This window comes from Malaya genurostris, chromosome 2, assembly GCF_030247185.1.
Source record: "Malaya genurostris strain Urasoe2022 chromosome 2, Malgen_1.1, whole genome shotgun sequence".
NCBI classification, from domain to species: Eukaryota; Metazoa; Arthropoda; class Insecta; order Diptera; family Culicidae; genus Malaya; species Malaya genurostris.
In genome coordinates this window covers 16,481,954-16,488,527 of record NC_080571.1, presented here as the reverse complement: position 1 = coordinate 16,488,527, position 6,574 = coordinate 16,481,954, and positions in this window count along the sequence as shown.

Here is a 6,574-nt window from a genome sequence, read left to right as displayed (position 1 = left end):
GCATCGACAAAACAAAACAAATTTTCTGCTGTTCAAGGGGCGTTCGGATGAGCACAGCACTGCACAATGGGTTGTACATAGAATACGTCTTCTTTACTTCATGAAATCTTCAGAATGACTTTTGAAAATTTCAGAATGTCTGCGATGTGGTTCGAAATTCCGTATGATTTCCGAATCAGATGCAACAACTGATTCCGACTCCGATTGACTTGAAAACGGTTGTGGAATATAGTTCGGAATCCATTTGGAAATCATACTGAATTCCGAATCAAATTCGAGACGAGTTAATTGGACAGTTGTCTGGCTGGACCCTGTCAGCTTGGAGCGAAATCAATCTTCAGTTCAACAACGCCATCGCACGGCATTACATTCGACATATCATGTCAATTGTATGGGTACAGCACTGCGCTATTTTGGCGCGCACGAATTTGACATTTCTCTCCCCTGCTTCTATGTACGAGATTCGATGCGGACTCGCCTGAGGGCACCATGTTCGCAAAAAAGGATGTTGCCAATGATTTGTTCGGAAAATGTGAGAGCTGGATATCTTGTTAATATGATGTCTTGCTGGAATCCAGCAGCTGTCGAAATAACGTAAACAAATCCGCTTGAGAGGGAGTCGGTGCTAATATTTCCAATTCGGAATGAATTCCATTTCGAGAGATAGAAGAATTTTTATTCGAAACGTTCATGTGGAATTCAGTATAAATAACGATAATCATGTAATCAAACATGAACATTTCAAATTTTAGGTGTTCTGGATATACAGAGCTAGTTAGAGACCAGCTCTATCTTGAATTCCAACATAGCTGTCAAATTGGAAGGAAAATTTTAAATTAGTTCATGTTTTTAACGATTCCTGATAGAAACGGAAAATTGTAGCAGAGGTGGCAAAAAAGTTTTTACTCTAAGGTGCTAATATTGAATTCATTATGCGAAAACTAAACTTCATTCTGAATAAAACATTATACTCGGTTCAACACCAGTATACGGTCTTTCGCCGGGGGTTAAGTGTTGATTACACGTCATTTATATTACTATTTACAAACGATGTCACGGTTGTATATTTTATTACTGGATTTATTCAATGCTCTTTTTCCGAGAGGAGAAGCAGTTTCGTTTGGATCGCCATCATTCGCCCAATCATACACCGTAATCGTTGTTTCGTCGTCGAAGTAGTTGTTGGCATCATCGTTGTAAGAATTCTGTTTCGTTTTTAGTTTGTTGTATATTGGTAGTTGATAGTTCAGTTGAGGAGAGTGTTTGATTGTTTTTTGTTTCTGTATTCGAAGTACTGAGGTATCTTGTAGTTTGTTTAGAAAGAGTCTCATTGTTCTTAGATATAGTTGTCTGTTTTGCTCATTTCCTCACAAGGCTTGACAGTATCAACACAGACTGCAGGACACTCAAATTGAAATCTTCAATTATTTTAACGACCATTTCGAATATTCCTCTAGTTGAGACAGTACACGCACAGACTAACAGACAGGACACTCAAATTAGATTCTTCAATCATTTTAACGGTCATTTCGAATATTCCTTTATTTGGGACAGTGCTCACATGTGTCATGATGGCGCCACGTTACCCTATTAAAAACATCCTGTCTGTCATCTAGACTGTGTTTATTTTTTTCATTTAACAACAGAGTTGCCAATTATACAAAATTACCTGTAATGTATTGTTTTGTATACGTCCATGCGAATTTCATACAGGATACAGATTTAATACATATTGCCAAAACTATATACATAATTGTGCCTACTTCTCATCCTTCAACGCAATACAAAATCGAACCCGTTTTGTTACAATATTTACTTGCTTCTGGTCTGCCGCCACTTAATTTCGGGTGAAAACTACCAACACAATAAAAAATAGTCTAGATGAACAACGCTGAGTCAAATAAATGGTTACCTTCCAACATCGCGAAAAAGTTGAATATATTATCAACATAATCCAATAATTTATTGCGACCATTCATTTTCAAATATTTGGATGAAATCAGGCATCCCTGCAAGCAGCTGATCGGTGTTGACAAACGAGGGGAAACCAACTAGTAAAAAAACTTGTACATAACACAAGGGGTATACAGATAGTAAATAGTTCGCGCAGTACAATATAGGTGGAACTAGTGCATCACGAAAAATTATTTTTATAAGAATTCACTCATACTGTCATGTCTGTTAGTCTGTGGTACACGCATATGTCATGATGACACCACGTTACCCTATCAACAACATCCAGTCTGTCACTTCTGTGACAATTTTCTTTTACATTCTAACATCCCTGAGAGAAAAGATGATGTGCAGCTAATTTAAATTCAATGTCATGAACACAATGAAAAAAATATCGCAATCAAACTAACTTGTAATACATCGTTCATTTCATTTTAATTTTGTTCTATATATCAGAAGTGATCTACCAAACATTCCCTTCACAGCCTGTAGGTTTCGTCTTTTCAGCACTATTCATAACATTAATGAGCAAAGTTAATTACTACACACTTAAATTTTTTAGCTGAGTCTCGGCAAAAAAATGCGGAGATTCGCACAGCAAAAATAAAATAACTGAGCGTCTCGGCACCCTCAAATTTGACAAACGTCAAATATTGCCGAAATCGCCAGCATAAGATTTACTGTTTGCTCAGTGAAACGTTCGCTGAATATTCGGCAATCGAATAAAACGAAAAAATGAAAAAAACAAATTACCGAATCATCAGTAATTAAAAATCTAGTCAATTAATTTTGTTTGTGATTTCTAAACATTATAAACACACCATTCAGGATCAAAATTTCATTTTATTAACAATTAAAGGTGGTTTACAAATTTGTTGCCAGTAGTGCTTAAAGCCTCTACCTTAAAACATGTAGCATAATAAAAAGCGGCGTTTCCGGATGCGGCCACCTTGAGTCGAGCTGGAAATATGAAAATAAAAATAAACATACAAAAATTTTCAATATTTAATGATGCATATACGGTGTTGTTCAAAATATAAACTTACTTTGATCTATTGAATTTGTCCATGCATTGGGTTATTTTTTCGCATATCCCCCAAAGTTTTGTCTCGAGGACTCTTTGAGCTCCGTGTTGGGTATTTTTCCTTATAATGTGATCTGATAAAGTCGCTTTTTATAAAGCGAAACATGTCACTATATTTATTCAATATTTTTACTTGCAAGTGGTTCCACGTTTCTTCGAAGATTATCCATTTTTTCACTCTAGACTTTCATCAGAAAATAATCGCGCAATGCGAAGCGAAAATGTAACGCAGCAATAAATGACAGCTGTCGTGCTGAATCTCGGCAACAGCTAGCGCATATTCCGAAATCTCGGCAAACGTCTCTGCTGATGTCGGCATATCTGTTGTTTACAGATAAATTCAGCAAGCAATTATGCCAAATTTCGGCAAAGTGAAGCATTTTACCGAAATATCAGTGAATGCATTTAACGAAGTTCAGAAACATGCGTATTGATTACTGAGCAATCAGCAAATTTAGGTGTTGCTGATCAGTTTCGGCATTTTATTATGCCGAGCTCAAGAAATGGTTTTAAGTGTGTACTTCATAACTCTTGAAAGTGAAGACGATAGGTTTAAAAGAGCATAATTCTCCATTATTTATAGGCGATATTTATTTTGTTAATAAAAATACATTTATAAATAAAAATGTTCACACTTCTACGTGGGCATCATGCTCAATTATTTTTGACATTTCTCGGTTGATTTTTCATTAGGGCGTATAAGCAAGTGACAGTTTCTCTTTAATCACTCTTGTTGAAGTAAGTGCACAATATAAAAGGAATGGGATGAATTCGTGAGAGAAAACTCTCTCCATGAATTCTCACCACCGACCAAACAAGCGAAGAGAAGTATTTCTTGAGAAAACCTTCTCCAAGAAATACTTTCCAAAACGCTTTTCTTTACTTACGTTGGAGGTGAAGTCCCAACAATCAAAAATAGATCGTATTATCTTAATCGTATTTATTAAGAATAACAATCATGTAAGGTTTTCATAATACATCAATCAAATTATCACTCACAAGACTATTATTACTGCTCTGTTTCAATAGCGATGCATATTGTTCTAATCTCTCTATGGGCTACCACTGGGTTCTATGTATTAGTTCAAGCTATGCAAACACACTTTGAGAGGGATATAAACACGGAAAGATATCTAAGTTTACAAATGGTTAAAAGTCTTTGATAAACAAATTGTACTTTAACACCTCCCCTCAATTTGTCATTCCTATCAAACTGAAAAATTTTTGAAATTTTATTTTTGGAAGAGCTTTTGTAAGTAAATCAGCAAGCTCATTTTCACTTTCTAAATATTTTAAGTTTAATTTGTTTGTCTTTAATAAATCTCTTATGAACATATATTTAACGTCGATGTGTTTAGTCCTTTGGTGTTCTCTAGGCTCCTCAGCAATCCTAATACAGGGAATATTATCCTCATATATTGTGAATGGAATCAAATCAATTCCAATCTCACTCAATATCTGAGATAACCAGATCCCTTCTTTAGTTGCATGACAAAGAGATACCAATTCAGCTTCCGTTGTTGACAGACTAACAATCTGCTGCCGCTTACTGCTCAAAGATACTGCGTTGCCAAAAACTGTAAATATGTTACCAAAAATAGACTTGCGCTCCTCACTATCATTTGCAAAGTCTGCGTCTGCATATCCTTCCAATGGTACGTCAAGTTTGTCCCTGTAGTACACCAGCCGTGCTTTCTTAGTTCCTTGTAGATACCTTAGAATTCTTTTGTCGTGAATACGACTTACTTTACTATGGGGCGCCTTTTCAAAATTTACCCTCTGAGAGAGTGATAAGTTTTTGATCGTGAATATCTCCTGTTGTTTCAACGAATCAACATAATTTCTACTACATGCCATCGGAAATATGATCACAATTTTATGATAAAATTTTCAGTTGTGTAACATAATCTCAAATAGTTCAAAATTAAACTTTTCTTAAATGTTTACTACAAACGAGTGTCAAAGAGGATAATACATAAGGCGCGTTTGCCTTTCTCGTATTTTTAAAGCTCATAGCTCAGTGATCTGTAGAAGGATTTATATAATCTAACTACAAATAGAATCGAAAATTCTCAACTTGAACGTGTATTGCAACAACATTGAAGTTTTTCAATAGTACACTATTGAAAAACCTGTTTGATTTAAGCCATGACAACACCAGCCAATCAGAACGCGAGATGTCTGCATCTATACAAGAACATCCATATAAAAGATGAGTGGTTCATTTTTCCTACCATTTGCTGAGCATCTGTTCCCGAAACAAGACACACGAGAGCAACCGTTCTGCGTACAGGAAAGGAATTCTAACAAAGGGGTTGTCATACACTGCTACCAGTAGCAGGTATAAAATGAAATGTGATGTGAGAAATAGCGTCATTTAAGTTAAAGCAGCTACTCTGAACGTACGAGACACCGTCAGCACGATGGCACCGAACACCGGTAGAAAGGCAGATTTGTACCGTCACTAACACATTTAATTACGAACGGCAATGCGAAAGCGAATGTTGAACACATCTTTATACTGGTATGGGGTCGTGTGAAAATATGCCATGCGAAACAGGGTTGCCATATATACAGGTTAATCTGTATTATTATTATTACTATCATTATTATTATTAGAATGACTCTTGCATTCCGAAGATCGTCGATACATTTCAGACCAGGCCATTGTAATTGTCTCATACTGAGATTTCGAGAAGAATCAGATATCTTAGAACTTCATAGCTTCAATAAAAATGAACTACAAATTTGTCGTACCTAGCCTCCTATATTAGCAAATTAAAAAGGAATTGTTTCAAGTTTGGAATATATAGTTGTAGAATAGTAGCTGTTTAATCTAACTAATCTGTACTTTAATGTAGGTGCATCGCTTCAAACTCTGTTAGTGAAAAAGAGGAAAGCTTGCACAATTCATACAATCAATCAACTAACTGATATTCGGAAAAGTGATGGGAGCGTGTCAGTTTTTTCGTATTCACGACATCCAGTTATGTCTCTGACATTACCCACCCACCTTTTTAATCCTGTCTAATGTTAGTCTCCTGAAAAACTTTGAAATTGACTTAATACATTAACTGATACGGCTATATCTGGTCTTGAAATAAGGGCCATATATTGCAAACATCCGAGTAACTGTTTGAATTTTTCTTCAGATATTTTCGATGCCTTTTTCCATTTTGAACCGGCATCCATTGGAGTTGATATGGGTTTACAATCCTTCATGCCAAATTTATTTAACACTTTCAAAAGATATGATTCTTGAGATATCTCTATGACTCCTCTTTTAAGATCATGAAGGATATCTAGGCCGAGAAAATGCTTCACTTCTCCTAAATCCTTCATCTTAAAATGTTCTGAGAGTTTTTCTTTTATCCAATTTATGTTATCTAACGTTTTACTCAATATTAAAATATCATCAACGTAAAGAATTACGTACAATCCTTTTCCAGTAGAAATGTACAAGCATGTGTCACTGTTAAGTCTTTTAAATCCTAATTCAGTTATTACTTTATTGAATTCAGAATTCCAACTCCTACC